This window comes from Oryzias latipes, chromosome 1, assembly GCF_002234675.1.
Source record: "Oryzias latipes chromosome 1, ASM223467v1".
In the NCBI taxonomy this organism is placed as follows: Eukaryota; Metazoa; Chordata; class Actinopteri; order Beloniformes; family Adrianichthyidae; genus Oryzias; species Oryzias latipes.
Window position 1 is genome coordinate 24105667 of NC_019859.2, and position 26305 is coordinate 24131971.

At 38.2% G+C, this 26305-nt stretch overlaps 1 protein-coding gene across 1 annotated transcript in view; it reads left to right on the forward strand.

Moving 5' to 3' along the window:
• Positions 1 to 15194: 15194 nt before the first annotated feature.
• Positions 15195 to 26305, forward strand: part of LOC101160140 (vasorin) — a 30490-nt gene continuing 19379 nt past the window's right edge. The window contains exon 1 of the mRNA XM_004066104.4: positions 15195 to 15454. The gene's annotated coding sequence lies outside the window, so the exon portion shown is untranslated. The remainder of the gene's footprint in view (positions 15455 to 26305) is intronic.

The following is a 26305-nucleotide window of genomic DNA, read 5'->3' on the forward strand; positions in this document are numbered from 1 at the left end:
CTGTGAGAACCGACAGCATTCCCGGCTGCTGGAGGCCCCACACTGTGAGGATCACCCTGTGTGCACGAACACAGACCAAACACAAACACACCACCACCAACACATGTATCTTCCATACAGAACTATGCGCATAATGCCACCAGCAGCATCTGACTCCCAATTTTCCCCCAGCATTTTCTCTTCCGTTTCTCTCTTCTAAGGCTGCATGTGTGGCAGATGATTTACAGCTTGTTGGGAAAGTTAGTTCAATGTTGCACTGCAGTTACAAGATGGACTTTAAAAAAGGAATACATTAATTAATTAGCAATGGTGTTTTAAAACTGCAAAAGTATGGAGTCCTATACTGTTCATAATTTAATAAATAAATATTTAATTAAATAAATAAATATGACCTCATGCAAATACACAATCAACCAATAAATCTCTCATAAATATATAAAAAGATCATGAAATTGTGAAAAACCTGCACACTGATTTTATATAAGCCATTATATTATTCAATATATTTCATTTTGCTTTAAAAACCTGTTCATTATTTTAAAACAGCATTTTAAAATATTCATTTTTAATCATGTGGAATATTATTATAATTCTGTCTTTTTTCAGAAGCTCGTATTTCACAATCAATATTTTCCAAAGTAGCTTTGTTTTTATTTCATGTTGCTGTTTTTCACAATGGCATATTTATTTCATGAAGAGCTTTTTCAGGAGAATGAGTCTATCTGTCAATCAGTGAAAGTGGGCGGGATCTAAACACTCATTGGCTCATCCATGGAAATCGACTCTTTTTCCTCGATACCCGCTCAGCGGTGTACCAGTCAGAGAGATGACATATTTCAGTGATATCTGCACGGCTTTGCTGACATTAGAGATCAAATAGAGTCAAACAATCTGTCTGCTGCAGAAGATGCAAACATGAACGACTCTGTTTTTGTAGTTTGAGGGTTTGTGTGGACCAAACCACAGAGGAGCTCCGGTGTGGGTACCGGATGTTCTCGGGTTGCCGGATGTTCTCGGGGTCCTTCGGGGTCCTTCGACCAATGATGACGTCACACTATTTGATTGGGTGTAAGTTGCCACGACCAATGAGTTAACGTCGCTAAGTTTTTTTTAAAACTTTATTGACAATTGCGGTATCATACATTAACAATGACATTAGCGTTAACAACGAACAATAACGATGTAATCAATATTGCCTCGAAGATCAGTCACCATTGCCAAATATAACATATTGACATAGAAAATAAAGAATAGAGGGGAAAAAAAGAAACAACGAACATAACACACAAATAAATAAAAACACAAGTAAAATAAAATAAAGGAACATAGAAAAAATCTAAGTAGTCTAATACTAGTTAAGTTAGGGGTACTCGTGAAGTTTGTATTTCTGAACAAAACTAAGCAATTTCAAGCCATTCTTCTTTTTCATATAATGAAGTGATTGAAAGTAAAAACAGAGCTCTTTATTAAATGTTATAAAAAGTGGTTTGGTCTTCAAAACTTGACCTCACCAAGATGGCGGTGCTCTCCTCCCATGAGGAACCACGTGATGTCTCCTCTAGTGATATAACTCATTTGAAGGACCCCGAAGGACCCCGAGAACATCCGGCAACCCGAGAACATCCGGTACCCTCCACTGGTCGTCCACGTCTATAAGTCCCCCGTTGAAACATTCCTCATTCTTACGCCATTCACTCAGAGCTCACATCGTGCCTGATGTCGGCTCGCTGGCGGACCGACAGAGTCAGACTAGGCAGCTGCGCAAAGCGGAACATGCCTGCTCAGGGCTCCTGAACCTTATGATATTTTTCTATTTTCAATGAGACCATGATTACAATCAGGTCCTCTGATTTTATTTTTCCCTCCCGGGAATATGTTGAACCTTTCCTGCGATGACGTTTCTGACCGTGGTCGGAAAACGCAGCGGAGATCCGGGATTGATTGAGCATTTCTGCAGCCAGGGTTTACTCCAAGAATCAGGCTCTGTACTTTGGAGGAACCATTTTTTTTACTATTACTTTTCCGGGGAACTGGGCAACAGACCCTTGTGGGTACCGGATGTTCTCGGGTTGCCGGATGTTCTCGGGGTCCTTCAGGGTCCTTCAAATGAGTTATATCACTAGACGAGACATCACGTGGTTCCTCATGGGAGGAGAGCACCGCCATCTTGGTGAGGTCAAGTTTTGAAGACCAAATCACTTTTATAACATTTAATAAAGAGCTCTGTTTTTGCTTTCAATCACTTCATTATATGAAAAAGAAGAATGGCTTGAAATTGCTTAGTTTTGTTCAGAAATACAAACTTCACGAGTACCCCTAACTTAACTAGTATTAGACTACTCAGATTTTTTCTATGTTCATTTATTTTATTTTACTTGTGTTTGTATTTATTTGTGTGTTATGTTCATTGTTTCTTTTTTTCCCCTCTTTTGTTTATTTTCAATGTCAATATGTTATATTTGGCAATGGTGACTGATCTTCGAGGCAATATTGATTACATCGTTATTGTTCGTTGTTAACGTTAATGTCATTGTTAATGTATGATACCGCAATTGTCAATAAAGTTTTTAAAAAAACTTCGCGACGTTAACTCATTGGTCGTGGCAACTTACAGCCAATCAAATAGTGTGACGTCATCATTGGTCGAAGGACCCTGAAGGACCCCGAGAACATCCGGCAACCCGAGAACATCCGGTACCCACACCCTTAACTTGCGCTCACACATACACTCGCGCTGCCTGGGCTCTCTGATTTACACGTAATTTAAGAAGTAGTTTACTGCAGGAGCTGAAGCAGAGACTCTCTGGGATGATATCATGAACTCAAACATGGAAACATTGTTATCATGTGAAACTATTCAAAATAAATAAACCTGATCTTTCAACACTCCATGTACAGTGTGCATCCGTGCATTTTTACTGATATAAGCACAGGCAACCGCTCCATGTGGCTATAAGGCTAAAAACATTAGGTGGTAGCCCCTACCATACGCGGCATGTTGCGTTCATGGAACTCCAGTTCATAGAAGTTTTGTGGAACTCCAACAACCACCCAGCCTAACTTAGACCACTACTAGTTGTTAATGAGAAGATGAAAATTGCCACAAAATCACCTGAATTATGCACACTTGCCCAAAGCCACTTTTATCCGCAAATTTAGAACAAAAACTGCCCAATTTCGTGTAACACTCTGGATATGTTGAGGTGCATACTCCCCCTAATGTTCATGAATGTGCATTGCGCCATCACGTTTGGTGAAGCATCTTCGATCGATGTAGTCAGGGTGCTGCTGCTCATGTCTGAGTAAAAGAGTAGCCAATCACAAAAGTGTCTCCGCCTTGTCTAGTTTGATTGACAGACAGAGACATTCTCCTGAAAAAGCTCTTCATGAAATAAATACGCCATTGTGAAAAACAGCAACATGAAATAAAAAAATAGCTACTTTGGAAAATATTGATTTTGAAATCCAAGGTTCTGAAAAAAGATGTAGAATTATAATAATATTCCATATGAATAAAATGAATATTTTAAAATGATGTTTTAAAATAATGAACAGGTTTTTAAAGCAAAATGAAATATATTGAATAATATAATAGCTAATTTAAAATCTGTGTGCAGGTTTTTCACAATTTAATGATCTTTTTATATATTTATAAGAGATTTATTGGTTGATTTTGCATTTGCATGAGGCCATATTTATTTATTTAATTAAATATTTATTTATTTAATTATGAACAGTTATAGGACTCCATACAAAAGATGGGTGTTTGCTCTAATGACCCACTCCGATAAAAATTGTGTTTTTGGTGTTTTCAACATGTTCTAGTAGCATTTTTCTGAGGATGGAGGACACGTGAAGAAAATTAAGCATAAATAGTGCATTGCATTTCTTTAGAACAACCTTAAATCAGGAGCAGACAAAAAAGCTGTTGCCTAAAAAATATGCTGAACAGGCAACAACCCAGCCAGCAAGGCCAAGTGGGCCCCAGATGGTTAAAAATTGGGCAGAAACTGTGGGTCTCAGATGGGTTTGTTCACAGTTTCCATGGTGGCCCCACCTGTTTTTGCCCACATTGGCTTAAGAGGGCACTCGGTGCTAGGCACTCGATGCTAGGCCACCTGGTGGACAGCTCAGTTGTCCACCGGGCGGCTGGTTAGCTCAGTTAGCCAGCCAACCTATAAACAGACAAGCCTCAGGGAGGGCAAGGAGGGCGGGGTAGCTCAACACCACATGAATGAACGACTGCTGCTTTGCAGAAACTATGTCCTAAAACCAGTTTGTGCAGAGCAGCAGTAAAACATAATCTGAGGCGGTCTTAAGATCTTTAAGATTTCAGGAACTTTCACATATTGTAAAGTTTTAATTGAATTTACAACCTGATCATTGTTACAGTTCTGTAACGGGGTATTTGTTTAATTCAATTCAGTTCAATTTTATTTATATAGCCTAATATACAAACACAGTTGACCACTCCATTCTTCTAAACAGACTGCATGACATGGTTGGAATCACTGGAACGGTGTTCAGCTGGTTTGAATCCTACTTCACAGGAAGAGATTTATCGTCAGTGTAAATGCTGTGTCATCTGGGAGGCACGGACTGACATGTGGTGTGCCACAAGGTTCGGTCCTTGGCCCCACACTTTTCAACTTTTACATGCTACCGCTTGGTGATTCCATCAGAAGACATGGGTTAAACTTTCATAGTAATGTTGATGACACCCAGTTATATGTGGCTGTGTCTCCTGACGACATGGGACCTATTGATGACCTTTTAAGTTGTGTTTTAGATATTGAAACATGGATGTGAGAGAACTTGATAAAGCTCAATCAAGACAAAACTGACATTTTAATTGTTGGTCCTGAAGCTGAGAGAGAAAGGGTCCATTCCTATTTATCAACTAGAAATATTTCCCGAGTGATACCCGTTCTCTCCAAAGCCAGTGCTGAAATATAAACCCATGCTTTTGTAACATCTAGGATAGACTATTGTAATGCTCTTCTTTCTGGTGTCAAGAAAAATACTCTCAACCGCCTGCAGCATGTTCAAAATTCGGCTGCACGTCTTTTAACTAGAACCAGAAAGAAGGAGCACATTACTCTAATTTTGAAGTCTTTGCACTGGCTCCCAGTGAGCTTTAGGATCAATTTTAAGGTTCTTTTATTAGTTTATAAAAGTTTAAATGGAACTGGACCCTCATTTTTTATCAGATTTACTTTTAGATTATGACCCTCCCAGAGCCTTCAGGTCCACAGGGGCAGGTCTGCTGCTGGTCCCAAAGGTCAGAACTAAAATCCATGGCGAGGCCTCATGTCAGCACTGCGGCCTCGCCTGTGGACCAGCCTGCCTTTTTTTTTAAGAAAAAACTCAAAACACATCTTTTTAGTAAAGCTTTTACATAATTTTTACTTGTCCACATGTTTTTATTTGATTTTATAAAATTTTTACTACTAATTTGATTAGTTTTGATTTTAATGGTGGGATGTATATGTGTTGGGTTTTTTTTAACTCTATATTATGTATCTTTTTTTTTTTTTTTTTTTTTTTCTGGGAAGCACTTTGAGATGCTCTGTAGCATGAAATGCCCTATGTAAATAAAGCTGAATTTGAATAAAGTTGAATATTACAACATAGTTGTCTCAATGGGCTTCAGTCCGGTAATTGTATAGGAGCATGAAATCAGTCATGAAATTCAATAGGTAATTTCTAAACTAAACAGAATAAGTTAAACTGGGCATACATGTCCTTCTCCTCGGTAAGAAAAAACTCCTAAAAAAATTGATTTTGGGAAAAAAATACCTCAAGGATTTCCACATAAAGGAGGGATTCTGTCCCAGGACGGACAGGCAAAGAATTAGCTTATCTAACTCTACAACTGAATGTTTGAATAGTGCTTGTTGATAAATTTGTTGTTACCTTCCTGCAAAAAAAAACAACTTTTAGAACATATATATACTCCAATTCTCTGTATACCATGGAAAAGGTAATTTCAGTCTGATTTCTGTGACCAAAGTGGGTTTTTCTTTCTGAGCAAAGTTGTCACTGTTGCTGCTACAGGGCATATATGTATTTTTATTTGTTAAAGATGAGACTTTAACTCTTTATTACAAATATGTTTAAGTTTTGGTTTGGCTTTTTTCTCTCAGGATATAAAAACTCTGAGTAAACGTGAATGATAAAATGTCACTGGTACTATTTTTGTGTTCAGTGGTCTTTTCACATGGCTGACTAATAGTTGATTTTGCGTAAAATTGAAATGGAAAACAAAGGGACTGTGGAAAAGGGGTGTTTGATGGGTGTGTGGTGTGTGCAGAGCACAACATTTTTCCATATTTTTCCCCTCTCAAACCACCAATGTAAAATAATGTTAACCCTGTAATTGACAAATATAGTCACACCCATGATACAGGCATGATGAAATCAGTGTGACTCATGTAAGTGTGACATATCTGGGTCTTTAGAATAACGTTTTTTGTCTTTTTGGTACCTTTATTATTCTCTTAACTATTAGGCTTTAGGGGAAATTGAACATTGTAACAGTGGTGCGTTACATTTTGTATCCCATAATTCTTGCACCATGGAAACCAGGTTTTTTAGAAATAAAGCTCAGAAGGTTCCTTCACACAAATGTCCTTACATCTTGATTTGGAAATCAAGCAATTGAAACTAAAATATAAAACTTAAGAAGACACACAGAAATTTACATCTAAACAGAGATATAACAAACTCAGACAATCATTGATTGAAAAATATACGTACATTCACATACTCATATAAATAAATAGTTATACCGACTCTTAGTCATAAATAGATATATCAGCTCTTACACACACATTAAATGACACAGTAAAACCCAATAAAAATTGAATTTGTCAAAAGGGATTTAATCAGTTACTTGAAAAGAAATGGAAGGCAGTAAACTTATACATTCCTGCCCCATTATACTTAACTTAACTTAACTTAAATTTATTTTCTCTACATGTAAATCATTATCCAGATCTTAACGTCAGATCGGTTATGTATACACTATAATTAGTAGTGCAGATCATTTAAAAATCCTCAGGTATTAATAAAATTAAATGACAGAGATTTTCAAATGTTTTTTAAACCTCAAATTAATTTTAAAATATTCATTTTGGTATTTTAGAAAAATACTTTCGAATGTTTTCATAAACTTGATGCAGGCAATCTTCATTGATTACTAAATATGCAATATAAACAACTGAAATCAAACAGAGCTGCAGACAATTCACATGTTGAAATACAGATTTTAATTGCATTCAGATGGCATCCTCTGACAGATTTTTGTTCCAGATGTTTAGCTGTTTTTGTTCTGATTCAATGTCTCACTGGTATGTTTTTACAAAGGTGTCTGTCCTCATAAAACATCTGAACACCGCTCCACACATGTACTTTCACTGAGGGCGTGGAAGAAGCTGCTTTGAGAAATGTCATTACCATCTGCCTGTGGTCCGCACAGAAAGGTTAAAGGCTATGTGAAAACAAAACATCACCAACAAGGCTTACAACTACAAAGTCTGGAGTAATGACCAAACATGGGTTCCCATGGCTGTTTAATTCTCCTCCCTCCTACCAAAGACATTCTCCTTTTCACTTGTTGTTTTCCTTCCTCCCTTCTTCCTTCTAACTGTCAATCCATAAACCCCTCCTAGTCTTCCTCTTAACTGTCTGTTACATTTCACATCACCATTGTCCTCCGCCTCCAGTATATTTCTGTTCCTGGTTCTCCTCTTACATATGTCAAGCAATAATGTCTCTTTAAACGGTTTCTGTGGCATGGCTACATGCAAAAAAAAAAAAAAACTATACTCACCTTTTTCGGCTTATCCTTTCAGGGGTCGCCATAGTGAATCAGCTCTTTTTTCTTTTAACTTGTTCTGTCCAACAACTGAGCAAACAGATGAGAGCTGAAGACAAGTTTTACTATTGCAAAAAGGGGTTATCGGACAGTCAAGGGTGTATATTTTAATAAGCCCCTTTTTGTTTTTTTAATATTTTTTATTTCTTTGTTACCATTTATGTTTTAAATATATATTTTCTTTTCTTTAACAGAAGGAAGAGAGAGGGGGAAAATGTGAAAAAAGGGGGGGGGGATAGAAGAAAATAAAAAAGGGAGAGGGGGAGAAAGTGAGGGGATCAAGTGCTACCTACTAATCTAACCACCTACTCAATTTGAGTAGGTTATGATTTTAAGCTTCGTAACATTTATGCCAGTTCTGCTGGAAAGACAAATATTACATCTAAACGTGAAATTCTGACACTAAGATAAGCGGAAGATATCTGTCCATCAATACACTGTGGGTTGGGAGCGAGGGATAAAGCAGACAGTGTGCATGTGGGGGTGGAGATGCAAGCACTCTGTCAAAGTGTACCATGTGATCATAAGGGGAACCAGATCCTCCCCAGCCCGACCAGCCAGACCAGGAGAGAGGGACTCTCATAAACACATTCTTCAGGTTGCCCCCCGCTCCCCGTCACCATGCAGTAACCTCCGCCGACCGACCGACCCCCCCAGCACCCCACAAGCCAGGGCGTCCTGAGAGGAACAGGAGGGTGAAGACCGGCCACCCCTCCCCGATCCCACCCATGTATTGTGGTGTGGGTGTGCAGTGTGTGTGCTGCAGGTAAAATGGGAGGTCTCCAGTGGGGTGGCGGGTCCCACTGCTGCCAAGCAGCAGAGCCCCTCAGTCAACTTTTACTGATTTGCACAGGTGGTTTGGCAGAGATTTTTAAGCCGAATGTCCTTCCTGACACGACCCTGTATTTTATCCTGGCTGGGGAGCGGCACAGGCGGACCCAGACTTAGGTCCCCTTTTGGCTACATAGATGGGCAGTAGCATGAAGGGTTTTGGCTTAGGATCCACACTGGATTAAACTCATCGCGCCAATCCTACATGCAGACAGCTGAGCCATCCAGCAGCCAAAATTCAAAATAAATAATGAAAAAACATGGTTATTTAAATGTTGCAAATAACTGTGGGTTACATAAAAACTAACTATAAGTAACAAAGTTATATAGAGTGAATATTTTCAACAAAAAACTTAGTGAAAAGAAGAAACAAAATTATTGGATTTTTGATCATTTTTTGTCAGCATTGCTAACTTTTTTTTTTATATCCAGTCCCATGAAATCATATGGTTACCATATTCCATATGTTGTCAGATCGTCATGTGTTTTCATCGATAAGTAAACAAAAACCCAAATATGTAAAGCATTTTGAAAAAAGTTTAATTTTAATATGAATCATTTTAATATGTCCATGCATACTCATTAAATATTTCCAAATGGTCAGTCCATTCTCTTTTACGTCTTTATGATGGACCCATGTACTCTTTTTCCTGGTTTAATTTTACTAAGAACATCTCTTTGCAGAGCTGTTCAACAACGCATGGACCATTTGAGATCTTGCAGTATTACCCATATAACTTGTTCAAAACCTGAAGTAAATTAATTGTAGTGCATAAGTGAATGGTTTTGCCTTCTTGTCTTTGACATTGCCAGTGGTTTTATTTTATAAATATATTTGTGTAGTTTGATTGTTACTTTACATAAATTGCAGGAGGTGAAAACTTTTTACTGATGGATGAATTGGCATTTTAAGGCTTTGCTGCACAAAGACAGCAGAACTACAGTGGATCAGAGTTAAAACTGTGTTCTGCTTTGTTCAGTGGGACTGCTACGAATGACTTTAGTTGAAGCTCTATTTCTGTGTGGCCAGAGTTGAATTGTGTTTGGTGAGACTGGGGCTTAAAGGTCAGTGTACCTGGCTGTCTCATTGTTCTCACACACATGAGGACAAAAAGGATGTGATTAGTTAGAGGTGGATTTTTTTTCATCTTGTCAAAAAGTGCTATAAGTGTGAAGCTTTATTTATAAAACACTTTACAACACTTTCAGGATACCAAAGTGCTTCACGATAAAATGAAGCACCCACAGGCCAAGTAAACTGCCACCGCTGTTTTTCTTTTAGACAATCAGCCTCATTGAAATAACTTTTGCAAGGTCAGCAATGTTTTAAATCAGGATACCTTTGTGTAGTCAGAAGACAAACGTCTGTGCAAAAAAACTACCACATGCAGCGCTGCTTTTACCTGAGCAAACACATGCCAACATTAACACTGTTGGCTTTATACAGCTTGTCGTTCTTGTTTCAGAGCCTTTAAAGCTGCAAACCTCGGTGTGTGGGTGGGACTGAAGGAGAGAAGAGAAAGCCCAACATAGAAAGAAGTCATTTCCGTTGTGCTGGGGAGGTCTGTGAAGGGTCAATCCGTCCACAGTCACATAAACACTCAGTGCAACACTCCCACTTCCTACTGCTCTCCTTCGCTGCTCTGACAGCAGGAGGCACACTTCTCTGCACCACCTTGTGCTTCACTATTTGGATTTGCTGTAATGTGTCCTCTGCATATTTACTGGTGAGTCCTCCCACACACCTACACATCACATATCAGACCCTATACTAAATGTCAAATCAAATTGAAAGATAACATTTTCTTCTGTTTTTTCTTTGAGGATCTAAAAATAAATCAGTTTCTTTTAAAATATCTTTATGCTTTGCTCACATGAGAAAATCCCACATCTGTGTTTCACTGCAAAACATCACATCAAACATGGCTGTGAAGGATCTGGATTCTGCTGTTTGTTTTCTCGCACCCTTGTCAAAATGTGTTCCTCTTCCCAGGTAAACACAAGCTCAAAGGGACACAAACACACTTACACCAAGCTGCTCTGATCCCACAGCCAATCACAATGAGAGAGCTGAGAGTATCAATTTAACCTGGGTACAGCAGATTCATTATTTAGCTATAGAAAATCTGTGTGTGTTTTCTGTGTGTGTCTTTTAGATGGCCAATGCAGCTGCAAATAGACATATCGTTTGTATATTTACACCCAACATTTTTGTCTTACTATAGGATTTTTTTTTCATTTGAAGAAGTTTTTTTCACCTGAATAAATTTACTTTGTTGGCTCAAACATTTAATCATCTGACAGTGATTTGTACATGTAGATTGTGTACGTTGGGATTTCTGTATGAGTTTTTTATGCATAATTAAATAAACAAATTAAAGACACAAGATCAGAAGGAAAATGTGGCCCTTCACATTAAAGTTAATAAAAGTCTCTGTGAAGCATGTGTGTGGCTCATTATTTATTTAAAAAAACTGATAACAATGTGAAGGAAGTATTTTACTTTCAGAATGAAATTTTCTTAAATAATTGCATTGTTTACTCAAAGTTTGCATGTGCATTTAAAGTTAAGACTCAGCTGATTTATTTAGACTTTTTAAATAAATTTTTCTTTTACAAGAACCTTTTTTCCCTAAATCAAATTTGAAAACACAAATTTTACCAATTGGGAAATATTTTATTGCACTAATATTATAATGCAAGCCTTTTGATTGTAAATGAAGCCCACATCATTACTTTTCCCCCACCATGTTAAACAGTTGGTATAATCGCTTTAAATTGATTGAGTACATTTATTTTAACATAAGGAGCTCACACCCACATTTCTGGTTTGGTTTCTTCAGATGTAACTTGACTAATTTACTGATGCGTTTTCTTCCTTTTTCTTTTTAGGAACCAAGGCTTTTTTTCAATGCCTCATATAAAATCCCCCATAATTCTGAATTCACGGCCACCTTCCGAATATACCTCTGAAGGCAACATTTCCATTTTGTAGTTGATTCATTTGAGAACACAAGTCTTTGTGAAACATGCCTCAACGCAGAAACAAAAAACTGGTTTCCAAATAAGACCAATTCAAACTGTATTCTAGAATAACAGATTTGTGTATACATCAATTTACCATAAACCTTTGTTTAATATAGAGTAAATTCTAGATTTAAGAAACAGAAATATAAGATTTATTGAATTAAAAAAATCAAAAATTTTCCATGCATTTTTCCTTTTTTGTTATTAATATTTCCAATTATCGATATATAAAAATAAACATGCTATGTTAGAAGCCCTGAAGCTTTGATCAGTGGTGTCTCACCAACTACTGCTTTTAAAAAATCATTTTGTTTTTCTGTCCAGTTCCTCCTTCACTACCACCTGCCATTTTTGTTTCATTAGATCTGTCACAGATTTGTGTTTCAGCCTTGAATAGGGTGTGGGATAAACATGACAAACCACCTGCAGATGTAGGTGCTATTGCAAAACTTGGGCAAAGGGGTCTGGATGGATTTCAGAAAAATGAGCAAAAAAGATAGTTTGTTCATCTAATTTAATTTAATTTAATTTAATTTTGTTGAGTTCAGGTGTAAATGGAATACTTTTAGATTATATATGAAACCTTACATTTAACCCCTTAATGCCCAATGGAACAAATAGGCGTCAAACGTCCTCTGCTCCAAACGTACCGTCATTTAGCATCTACTTCAAAGCAAAAACATGGGTGATTTGTTTTTCATAGCTGGAAATAAATTCAGTCATAAAGGGGTTAAACAATGACATTTAAAAATTTCTTTATGTTTTATTTAATGGATGTTAGTGTTATTATTATATGTCTACATGTTTGAACATGTGTGATATAGGACATCTGTGGTTTACTGGCACTGACCACGTTGTGGACTCTTGTGAAGAGGACGAGGCGTCAGGTTTCAGCCTGATCCTACGTCTGCAGCACGGTCCCGTGCTTGAATTTAGTATCTCTGTCGACAGCACATTTGCAGCTTGGTTGACAGGAGGAAGTGCATGGTTAGGGGTCCACCTGCAGCCACTTTCACAGGACTGTGTATAAATAAACAGGCTTAAAATGGAAATGCAAACATGCAGACGGAATTGCAAACAAAATGAGATGTGACAGGTGGGAGAACTCTCCCAACAGTCATGGCACGGGCATGCTCAAAAGTGCAACTATCAGATCTGGCAACACTGGAGAAAAAAACGAGTCCTGTTGATGCTGGTAATGAACACTCGTCTTTTAGGGGAAAGTCCTGAAACCACTCTGGCCTCGTAATGTGGGTGGACCTTGTGGAATGACTGGAATGCCGACCAATGGAAAAACAACTTTGGGGAAAAAGAACTGTCAAAAAAAAACATTGCTGTTTGGATGTTTTTGGTCAAAGTGCTGCACTTTCTGCTTCTACAAAAGCAACTTATGGCTAATTTGTTTTGATTCTCTTTCTCACCAACTCAGTAGTAGAAATTGATTCAGAGCAGGGACAACACATGATGACTTTTAAGAGAACCAAAATATTGGTTATGAAACTGACTTTTCTTGTTTGAACTGAAACGATTTTACGCTCTATTTTTAAACCTGCTAATCTTTTGCTCCATTACGGAGTTCAAAGGTTAAGCAACTCGAACCTTTCTAAAAAAAAACTGTAACTAAATGTTGTGACTAACTGTAACATTTGATTAAACAAATGTCTCAAGTTTAAAATAGAATTTTCTAAATTTACTTAATTAATTTAGAGCAACTGTTTATCTTGATCATACAAACAACTTTATTTAATCAATCCAGACTTTTAAAACTCTATGACCTTGTTGATTTTTATACTGCATAACTTATTTACAGAGCAAGTAGCAACATATACTGGCAAATGGTGTATACATACAATGCTTTACTACATTTTTAGAAGGCACAAAGTGCTTCGCAGTCACAGTCCTTTTCACCCATGCACACAAACATTCACACACTGATGGAGATATGCAAAATGCGATACTCAAAAACAGTTCTTAGAAAAAGAAGGAGGCTAAAATCAGACGGGATGCAGGAAAGCAAAATCAAACTGAAAAGAACCTCAAAAGTTTCTGTGTGGCACTAAACTCTGCAGGTTAAGCAATGAGCTCGAACAATGTTCAAATATCCATAACTTTCAAAAACTGCATAAAGAAACTTTTGTAAAATGAAGATGAGTGGACCTAAAGGTCATTTGGGTTTTCATATAAATTCCAACTATAAGGGACGTTATAAAATAATTAATATGTTCTGATGCTAACCAATAAGCTATTGATTTGTTTTACTTAATCAGCAATGTGTGAGCAATGAGGTGAGTACTAGCTTAATGTGATGATGAATATTTGATGATAATCAATGGGCATAACAAAACTGTTCCATGTCGTGTGATGTATATCAATGTTTAATGACATGATGTGTAGCGATGATTACTGTGATGTGAAAATGTATTCTGATGATAATCAACGAGTATTACACATCTGTTATGTGAAGTGTGATTCACATTAATGTCTACTGAACTGATTTTAGAAGGTTTTAAGGAGAAACAATAGGCACTCTCTTTTTTCTTATTCTGTTAATAACCAGACTATGTGAAGAAAAACATTTTTGACGCCTACCCATTCCCTTCCAAACAACAAATCAAACTCTATTGACCTGGTTAATTTTTCTTTATTTTCTAATCAATATATTCATAAATATCTAAAATGGGTTTGACACATCTGTGTTTTTTCTATTTTTTATTGGAGCATTCAATTATTTTTCAATCACAGAAATCAATCAATTCAATCAAATCAAATCAAAATAAAACAAGAAGGATAATAAAATGACATGCTGAATTGTAAACTCAAATGTAAAGCCAATAAAAGGCTTAATATTTAAACTATAACAGCTATTAAATAGTGCTATACCACTATCATCAGACAGATGCAGAGTGTTCATATCATTTTACTTTAAAATACTTTCATCCATTTTAAAATAAAAAAAAACGTATCATTTGAAATGACCAAAATCCGGGAAGAAAAAAAAACACCTGGGGAATAATAGTTTTAAAGAGCTCACAATTCTGTAAAAATAATAATAATGATAACAATAATAAAAATAACTTTACATAAATAATTATAAACAATACTGTTAAATCAAAATGAACTAATATATTCTTTTATCTTGAACATATGGAATAAAAGATCAAAATCCATAAGAAAATAAAAACTAAATTTGAGAAAAGATCTGAGGCAGCACCCCATTTTCTAAAACTTCATGAGTTCCTCAAGTCATTTGAAAATGAGATATTACCCACCATTCAAAGCGTTTGATGCACAATTTGGATTGTGACAGGAGTGGGATGAATTTAGGTGAGGAGAAGACGGGCGACCGTCGCAGGTGCACCGTGAGCGCCGTCTGAGTCTGCGCGCGGCGCAGCGCCTCCCACCGCCCCGGCCTGTTTAAATGCTCGCCTCCTTCACTACTGAGCGCTTTTGTGGAAAAGTCTGTGCGCTCGGCGGAGTCTGAGGAGCGTAGAGTTCGAACGCACAGCGGCGCAGTCACGTCTGCAGTTTGCTGCCAACTGTCCGTGGAGGATATCTGTGTTTTGTCGTTTGAGACTGAAAGAGAATCTTTTCCCTCTCCTTGTTCTGTTTTGTTATTTGTATCGACTATAGCGCAGATTAACTATCCTGCGTCCCGTACGAAAGGAATTTGTGCGTACGCACTCCCTCGGATTGTGGATCGTTGATTTCTGTGCCAAGGTAAGTTTTTGGCGCATTTCTGCCGCGCAGTTTAACAGTAAAATGTCCTCAACCATTCATTCAACTTCACAACAGTAAATGACAAAGGTTTTTGGGAAGCTTCTCATTTTCTTAAAAAATATTCAGACTAAAAGACTTGTAATTGTATTTCCATTCTGGTTGGAAACGTTTCTCCTCCTCCGTGCGGAGCGCACGGGTCACTATCTCGGGTCAGAATCCACTGAGCAGCGAGGAGTGTGCTTTCTGCACAAGCACCCTAAATGGCCTTTTTGGGATTGGGAGTCGCTATCTGCCCATTCACGGTTTATCTCTGACCTCTGGCTGTCTTATCACCTCACAGAGGAAGTGTTAAATCCGCGGGAAATTCTCAAAGGAGCAAAACAAAATACTGTCACTTACAGAGCATTGACATTTTATGATTTTCCTGATTTTAGAGAAACAAAACCAACTGTGGGGATTTGCGCTTTAAAATTACATTTTTGGTTATCCCAGTGACTGTATAGCACCTAGGTGATCTAACCAATTCAAACACTTCATATCATCTTAGCATGGCGGTGGAGGTGTAATAATTTGGGCTTATTAAAGTCACATTAGATCTGGATATTTTGTCAGTAAAGTTAAATGTATACCAAATTATGGAGTTGCTTGGTTTTTCAGGTATTTTTTGTCTTTATAAAAATGCAACTATAGGCTATAAAGTTGCAGCTAAGGTTTAAATTTTCACAATAAATCAAATTTATTTCATAAAAATGTATTTTAGAACTCACTTGAGCCTCATAATGTTAAAAGGCTTAGGGGACATCTATATATTGCCCATGTGACAACTACATTCTATTTTATCCAATTCTATTTTGCAAAACATGACTTAAATCAGCTCCAAGCATAAGAGTATGGCATTTGACTTAATTTTGTTAGTTGAATTTTAAAATCCAATATTTTCAATTAATTCATATTTATTTGTTTGAAAACATAAAAACTTTAGTTTAACTCAAGTTTATTTGTGTTTTTGTCACAAATCTGCAGTTCCAGGTGAGTTACTAAAAAAAAAAGAACTTTTTTTCCCCTTTTTCTTTTTAACAAGAAGGGGATCATGCATGATTGACAGATTCTTTTATTGGCCCTCATGACCTGCTGATTTGATCTCATATTGCATTTTACTGACTTCAGTGGTTGCTCTGCAAGGAGATAGAGGCACTAAAACAAGCCCAGCATGGAGTATTTCTATGGGAAAAGCAAAGAAAGGTGGACATAGCGGGATGGTCCAACATATATTCAACAGAACGGGACAGCAAAGCAAACATTCCTGCCTGGGTGTCTCAGAGATTTAATTAAGGATTCTGTGAGATGCTGCAGCATGCACCTCGAGGTGAGGGCTAAACCCAAACTCCCTCCTGTTTTGAAAGTTGGTCTAATCCCAAGGGTCAGCTAATAAGTGTTCGGGTCACGCCACCATGACGACTTAACAAGACCGGACCCAAAGGAAGGCTCTCCAATCAGAGAGTTAATAACCCCGAGAGGGAAGTCGAGGGGCACGAGGTGAAGAGGATGGAGTTTGGAAGTGTATGTGTGTGTGAGACAGGCCAACCGAATGACCCTCCTGTGGGGTTTAAATGGGCTCTGCTGTTATGCATCAATGCACACGCACATGTGCTCTCCCACACACACACACACACCAACACACACACACACACACACAGACACTTCTTGCTGCAGGTCAGATTTGTTTGCTGTTTTATTAGTTGCTCTTCTTTATTTCTTTTCAAATTTAGTGTACAAATAATGCCTGGCAGATTTATCTGAATGAATTCTGGCTATCATTGACATTGCTTTGCATCCTTTCTTTCGCATTGATGCTTTAAATGTTTCTGTGCTTTATACATCTAACATGTCCTCCTGATGTGGGGGGTTTAGGAATTTTTGCCTCACTGTCGTTATCATCTTGTCTGGATTCCTTTTTTTTATTTGGATGCAATTTTTTTAGCAAAAAATGTCCTCTTCTGTCGATAACCCTAATCAGCTACAGTCTAGACCGGGGTCCTGCAAGCTGAGGGTCTGGAGCCACATGCAGTTCTTTTATCCCTCCATTGTGGGTCTTTGGCTGAACAGTGTTGTAAATAAAAAATGCTCATGTTTGACTTTCTTGCATCTTTAAAAGGCCTTTATCATGCAATTCTTAAGCCTTTCAGAGTAAACAATGTCTATTTATATGGTAATATATGACCTTTGCCACACTGAAGCACACATTTTTTATAAAATATGAGTTATGTTAGAGAGCTCATTTCACTTCCTTCCTGGAAGTACGACGACTCGATCTCTGAGGCACCGCCTCAGTGGATGCCATCCATTTCATGACGTCAACCTAGATTCGGCCTCGGCAGCGTATCTGCAAGCAACATCCAGACTTTTGCAAAGATGGATGTGCATATTGTGCATATAAAACAAAAGGGTTTTTGCTGATCACTGCTAGCTCCGCGTAGAAAGTGTGTGTGTCAGCCTGGGGGCGGAGCTGGCAGTGCAGACTCTTCCTGGAAGGGGCTGTCCTCACTTATTTACCTCACAATGAGAAAACTGTATATGTGGCTTGGGAGGGGCCGGTGCACAGAGATCGGTAAGAAATCCAACCAAAGGACTCTTTTAGCATTGTTAAAGGTTGCAGACCCCTAGTCTTGAAAAAAGATAAACAGAAAAGATAAACAGTTTTTACTTTTGTTGACTGCGGGTTGATGAATGAGACGGTTAAAAGTTTGCAGATGCATTGTTTAAGTTTAATAGTTCATGATCAATTTGTGTGGAAAATATACAACCACAATAGCCAGACACGTACTCCTCCTGTGGAATGGGATGCCATTCTTCTACTAGCATTTGCTGCAAGGTAGTCCATGCATGTGTGATGGTCACTGTGGCACGAACAGCACACATCTAAGGCTGATCATACAAATGATGGATTATCATTGAATCAAATGATTCAATGTGGCTTTGTTCTGGACTGCTGGCAGGCTCTTCCATCCTCTCCACTCCTGAACTCTGGTGGCAGTCACTAACAAATCTCGCTTGTAGTCATCAAATTCAGAAATTGGTATGAAGGCATGGAGACATGAAGGAGACTCAAATCTGCTCCAACACTGGGATCTTGTCCTCTTTCCTCTGTTCTCCAACCTAAGGCTGTCATAACAAATCGTTCTTTATAGTGGAGCTGTTTTTTAGAATAATCATGCATTTTGTGGTCCAAGCACCAAATTTGGCATAGATTTACCTTAGGATCAACTTTTTCATGAAAAGCACGTTAGCCATGAGAAAATCCAAGATTTTAAAATTGACATGTTATTATAGAATATACATATAATAGTATTCTGTAGGTACACCTCACGTTTAAAGACTGCATTTTGTGCATGAACAGCCCATATTGTTGAGACTGGGGCAAATAGATGTTCAATATTTTTTTGCAACAAGTGTGGCTGGCATCTTTACAAATCTTTATGGCCTTTTTTATTTTTCTTGTGGCTAACATGCTTTTCTTAAACAGGGGATTCTAAGGTACATCAATTGTAAATTTGGTGTTTATGCCATAAACTGCACAATTTGTCTGAAATATCAACCTAACCAACTCTGCTGTTACTGAATCTGTTTCTGCTGGAGAATCCTTTCTGTTAGGACAAGTTGCATGCTTGGTTCAGATCATTACACATAAAACTCCTGCAATGCACCCCGCAGGCTTCTTTAGTGACCCATTGTTGAAACAGACTCATAAGTTTGCACTTATTATATCATTTTAAGTTCCTTTTTTATGTTCCTACTCTCCTGGTGAGTTGCTGCTTTCCAATAAACTGAACTGAACAGAGGAGTGTGGACTGTATGATGTTGGCTTTTCACTGTTACAGGATAGCACAAAAGTGAGCTGTTGACCATAACAGCAATTATAGGGAAATTTACATATCTTCAGTTTAACATTAAACACCCAAATTGTTTTTGCCCAACTCAGTTTTTTTTCTTCTAAATTCTGAGTTATATGGCCCAAACTTTTATTAAAGAAGGTAGGAATCAACCATGACATCTTCCACTTTACAGAGCAGATGTGCAGATTGGGAGGCTTGTGCTCATTTGGGAGCATTTAGAGAAGTAAAGACCTCGCAGACATCAAGTGCTGAACCCTGACAGCAGATAAATCTTCCTCCTCAGATCAGCCTGCTAGTTCCAATGAGTTGAGACATTCCTACACTCTGTTTTTGTTCTCAGTGCCATGAAACACACTTTGCACCTTTACAAGCTTCCTCGACACCAGACAAATTACCATTGCTCAAAATGTTGAAACCAAACTGATTTTCCGAAGCTTGCAGCCTGGTTTGCCCCATCCATCTCAAAAACCTATTACTTCTTCATTAAGCTTTGAAGCGTGTTCTTCATTAACTGCCTTCTAAAATGTTTGTGGCAGTATTCCTAATGAGGAACATGAAAGAATATTTATCTAGCAGCCAATGTCACATGGATCTGTGTGTGTTGGGATAGGGAGTTGTGTTGTGATTTTGTGCAAACAAACTATCCCAGCCCCCTTACTCTGAGTCTCACTCCATCTTCATGTCCTGAGGGCACCTATAACCACCCCCATGCAGCAGTCCTCACTCCCTAACACAAGCTAGAGTACACTAACACTAGTTGTGAATAGACAGTGGCCCGAAGGGCGGCATGACTACGCAATGCTTTTTAAAGGAGTGCACATGTGACATTCATGAAAGGAGCAGAAGATAGAAAAAGATGCTGATTTATTAAAAGAAAAATGTCCCTAAATGGGATTATTTTAGAGCCAATTTAAGATTTATGTCTGTGTGTTCCTGCAAAAGTTCTATTGAAGTTTAATCTGTTTGTGATTGGTTCTGCATAACTATTTTCTCTTGTTAAAGGGTCTATATCATGCAAAATCAACTTTTTTGAGCTTTAAAGTGTAATATAATGTTCAACAACCCTTATTTTGCTCCAGTAAAGCATTTCTGAGCATTCCTCTAAAACCCTGCGTTCTGACCACCAGCCCCTTCCAGTCTACGAACGCAAGTGATTCCTCAGATTGTGGTGTCACAGTGTGAGGAACAGCCCCTTCCAGGAAGAGCCTGTGCTGCCAGCACCGACCCCCAGACTAACACACACTTTCTAAGCAAAGATAATGGTGATCGGCAAAAACTCTTCCATTTTATATGCACAATATGCACATCCGTCTTTGCAAAAGTTTGGATGTTAGTTTTTGTGGTAGAAATGCAGACACGCTGCCGAGACCGGCTCTAGGTTGACATCATAAAATGGGCGCCACCTAAAAGGATCAAAAGCTGGTGCCTCAGAGAACGCATCGTCTTACTTCTGGGTAGGAAAATTACTGACGTGATGACAGCAAAAAATGATCAAGCCACCATTACAGTCCAATGTGTCGATTTTAGGTCGTGAATCAGTTGTAATTGTTCATTCAGAATGAACCAACACTGTTTATGAATCATATCAGTAACCACAAATTATGTTTCGAATCAAATCCTTGTTAACAAATCCTTGTTAACAAATCCTGACACGGCTGGGTAGCTCGGTGAGAGACTACCATGCAGGAATCCAGGGTTCGATTCCCGGAGGGGGATAAACAATGGTACTGGGTCAATTACCATATCAATGGCGAGTAATTATCATCACCCAGTGAGGGCCCTTAGGCAAGACCCTTAACGCTACTGCCTCCCGAGCGCAGTTAGGCTGCAGCTCACTGCTCCCCCAGGGGATGGGTCAAATGCAGAGAAGAATTTCCCCATTGTGGGATAAATAGAGTACCAATTATTATTATTATTATTAAAATGAACTGTTACAGCCCTACAAAGATACAGTAGTTTTATAAACATGGAAGAACCCAAAAATCCCTTCACAGACAAGTAAATATCCACGTTTGGATCCTTAGATTAATCTCAATGTTTTTAACCAAAGAAGTCGTGTGGATGTGTAGATGTGGAAGCTGCAACTCTGGAGCACTTTTTGTAGTTGAGCGTGTTTTGGAATCATCCAGGTCAGTTTAGTTCTTACACAGTCTCCAAACCAAAGGTTACTGGTTGATCATAACTCACAAGAGTTGTGACAGTTTACCATTCTTTGCTCCTAGTGCGTGAATCACTCAGTCCACTAAAACAATCACAAATATATTGTTTGCTGCAAACATGTCTCTGGCCCTTCAGCACTCCAATCATGTAGAGTAAAGTTTATCAATCAGTCTTAATGTTTCACTCCAACCTTCTATTTTTGATCTATTTCAAAAGCGTTCCCAGTGATCTTTTAAATATTATTATGCCGTTTTTAGCCAAATCAAAAACTACTAATTTTATGCAGAGCGGCAGGAGTTCATTAGAAATTCACCGCTGAGTTGTTGGCAGGACTGTTGGCATGGTGCAACCCCGCCCCCTTTCCCCTCCTCAGGTGGTGAGAGCTCAGAGCAGGGAGCTTGTGGCTTGCACAGCGTCTTTTCTGTCACAAATAAGCTCTTTTTCGAACTACATTTCTTTGTCTGCTCCTGATTCATAACAATTTATAAATAGAAGTACTCAGAAAACTATTTTAAACTTAATTTTCTTTCTATATATCCTTCATCATCAGAAAAATGTCATGTCAAAAACACCAAAAACCTAACTTTCATTAGAGTGGGTCTTTGAGGTTTTAGATCTTTATAAACAAAAATACATTATTAGCCATGGTCTAATTGTGCTTTTGACTCTAAGATAACTTGCATTAAGGAAAGTTCTTGCTAGCAATTTTCTTCCTCCACTTATCTTAATGGTTTGTCTTGCAGAACATGATGTGGTTTCCAGATTTCTTTATGTTTTGGCTTAGACCGAGCTTTTTTTGAGTGAGCTGACACATGAGATAGGATGTGGCAGATTTGAGTGCTCACTCTAGCCAAATCAACCGGAGTTTGGGGGTCAAGCTTACTCTGATACAGCACAATTGCCCGCTGTGAGTTTGCCAGAAATTACTGAACAGGATGTTATAAAGTAGTAATGAGGTAGTCCTAAATACAGAGATGAGAAAAGTTTACTTTTTTAACTATCAACAAAGAAAATAGTTTTAAACTACCGAGCTCTCTGATTTGGATTAAAAATTGTTTTCCCTCTCTGATTTGGATTAAAATTTGTTTTCCACAAAGGTTACCATCATAAACCTTTGAAAAAGTATTTTTTACCATTTATGTTCATCAGAAATGTGATCAATTTGTGCTTAGTCTAAATCACTAGTGTCATGAAATCTGTTTTTCCTAAAATAAAGTTGTTTTAAGTAGAACAGATGAAAAAAAAACATTTATTAACACTATGTTTAACCAGAAATGAAATCAATTTGTAAATGTGTTAATTGAAATTTAACCTAAGTAGTATTTTTGGCTCTGAAACTCAGCCCTGTTGCATAGGCCTCTCGTTGTGGCATCATGCACCTCATTATTTAACTCAAATGCATTGTCTGTTCAATCACAAATCACTTGTTTGCATATTCTCTTCTCTTTCTGCTTGCTCAAACTGTCTAACACACATCAACACACAAAAACATGCATGTCCTCACACAGTCAGCAAATTCAGGCTTTGAGGATTTGTTCCATCTGGATGGGAATTAAGAGCACTGGAGTCAAAGGGTGACCCTCACATCAGATCAAGAAACTAATGAAGCAAAAGAAACAGAGTCCCAAAAACAGATACAAAATGTTGTAAATAACACTGAAACTCCCAATCCAGATAATCCTAAAGACAAGGAAACCATTGGAAGGGTTAAGCGCAGTCCAGCACCGTACTCTACATTTTAGTCTGACTTAAGCACAGTATTTGATTATGCTAGAAATAAACGGTTTTCAACATGTAACAAAACAAAGCAGGAATATGAATGGTTAGTGGTTTTGAATCTGCTGAATATGACAGAGAGATTTTTTACTTGTTGATGCTGGAGATGTCTTACACTTGTACTTTAATTTTGGTCATTTTCATGCCCCCTTTCAAATAGAACCTTTGAGCAAATAACGTAATTTGAAAGTAGTTTTGTTGTTTTGTTTTGTTTTGCTGTTCTCTTTACCTTTGCTGTTTGTATTGTTCAGTTTATTTCTTTGATTTTTCCCATAGTCTGTTTTTCTATTGAACTGTTTCTGTGTAGAGTGGTCACATGCACCTGGATCACTTTGTATTTGAGCTTTCCATTGACCAGACTCCTTATGAGTCAACTCAATATCCAAAAGACTGCCTTTTGCAACCACCAAGCCTCTTCCACCCTCCAAGTTGGGCAAACTTGGAATTACCAAATGTTGCAGTTCCTCAAAAGGCCACTGGAGGCTGATATCAGAGGGGAGCAGTTTCTGGTTGACTACTATATCAAAAATACAGACTATACACTAGAAATAAAAACATTCACAGCATGGTTTTAAGACTAAATCAAGGTTTATTGCTTTAATTTCTATTATTGACAATGTATTGTAAAATACATTTAGATAGATGGATTCAAATTTCATGTTTACCTGCTTTTGAAAGATTCTTGTGTATCTTACAAATCTTTGAGCTGGTTTTGGATGATGCAAGATAAGGTTTAGAAAATAAAGAAACGCCCCGCTCTCTAATACATTTAAATGATTTGAAGCTATCTTCAAAGTTAACAAGTTGAGGAAAGAAAATAGAAATTTGATAACTTAAAATAACCCACTGCAAATTTCGAGAGAAGTTTGCCACTGATGTGATTTATGTGGGAAAATATTACACAAAGCTGTTGCATTCATTCAAAGGCAAGCCGCCAGCCTCTGGTTCAAAGTTTTAAAGCCAAGACAGTTAATTAACAATATGTCAACAAGAAAGACCCTCTGAAAACACCAGACAGACCATTGCAAGTCCAAAACAAGCAGTCAGCAGACCAGCCAAATACAGAGGCATTACTCTATACCTCCAATGAGGCCAAGACACACCAGACTGCTCTCAGATGAACAGATGGGACATATTAGACAAATTGAGGTGGGGCAGATTGATGGAGTCAATTCACAAGCTTGGTCACCGCAGAAAGTGTGCCTGATATGTCTTTGTCAATTCCTGATTGGGTTCATGGCTGGTTCAGGCGTCTAATTTAAGTTCAACTGTTGATATTTTTAAAGGAAAGGGTTGGACTTGACCAGTGGCTGTTTTAAATTTATAGAGGTATAAAAGTACAAATAAAAAAAACAGTGACTGAAAAAATAAGTCATTGACAGTTTCTATTGGCAGTAAGACCTTTCTGTGTGTTCCTGATGCTTTTCAGATTGCGTGGAGTTAGTACGGTGAAAACCCCAGCATTGATTTATAGGAGAAGATTAAAAACAAACTGAGCTCACACTGGACAAGCAGGAAGAGGCTTCTTTGTCGTTTTCTTTTGTTCCTGTTTACTAGTGCATGTCCACCACCTACAGTTGAAAGAGGCGTGGTCCAGGCTTTTTCTTTCACAGCTCTATTCCAATATATGAAAGACTTGGTGTCATATTTAATGGTTGGCACTTCCATTAACTCAAAGGGACGCCATCTGTACATCACTACCATATCCGAGTCCCTGATTGGTCAAAGTTCGGCCTGGTTGAACTTTCAACATACGTTGAGTGGCCGCATGTTTTGTTTGTATAGCCTGATAAACAGACTTAAAATGTGCATAGCAATGTGTGAAGGTGAGAGCTTTGAACATGGAACCCAGAAACGTGCATTTATGTACGTTTGCATAGTCTTTTCATTGAAAGTTGTTACTTGAACGGACATTGCCGAGGGTGGTGTGTACATAGTTTCATAGAAACATAACAAACCTCACATAGGTACAGAGACATAATTGGTTTGTTATTCCTAAGAGTGCTAGTATGTTCTGTGGTGTGTAAAGGCCTCTGTATGTTTTTCTAGGAAATGAAACCAAGTTAGTTGTTAGTGATGTCAAATTTTAAAAGACTTCAAAATTCACATCCCATTCAACCCTTTCTAATTGTACTTTTGATCAACTCTTTGATATTCTTGACCAACTTTCCTCTCACAGGCTGCCAGATTAACCTTTGTTCAAAGCAAAGTTGTGTTTCTAGATTGTTATTCGTGCAGTCTGTGGGCACTAATGTTGCGTCTGCGTTACCCTGCTTGTGTATACACGCTGTCCATCCGTTCACATAAACACAACACCATTTTCTTTTGCATTCCTTTCCCAAACATCCCTGCAAACCCCCAAGGCTTGTGTCAGAGTCGTGTGTCAGCGCCTGGTCTGCAGTGGAGCGTGCCACCACCATTCCTTCACGTGTCTCCCCCTCGGTGTCCAGTTTCATCGTGCGGCGTGCAGCGAGCCTTGTGTTTTAACTGCAAGCATATGGATTTGCAAGCTGGAAATTAAATAGGTATTATATAAGGCTTTTTTGCTGGCAGAACCTTCTGAAATGTAAAATTAGTAATTCTGCAGTTTGTGTTGCTGCTTATGAAGTGTCATATGACCGACTGCAGTGTTTGTATTTTTAGCTTTGACTAATGACTAGGTGGGGAATTCTCTTTTATGTTGGTATTTGTTTTAAATTGACATCTGTGGATTCAGGCTCAAGTCCCAGCTGGGGGACCTGAAACAGAACATCAATGGGGGACCGTTCTTTGTGGAGTTTGCATGTTCTCCCCGTGCATGCGTGGATTTTCTCTGGGGACTCCGGCTTCCTCCCACCATACAAAACCATGCTTTCGTAGGCTAATTGGTGCATGGGTGTGTGATTTTGGCCCTGCGTCAGACTGGCAACCCGTCAAGAACATACCCTGCCTTCACCCAAAAGTGACCAGTTTTGGCTCCGGCGTCCATGTGACCCCAAAAGGGACAAAGTTGGTTTAGAAAATGGGTGGATTCTGTGGATAT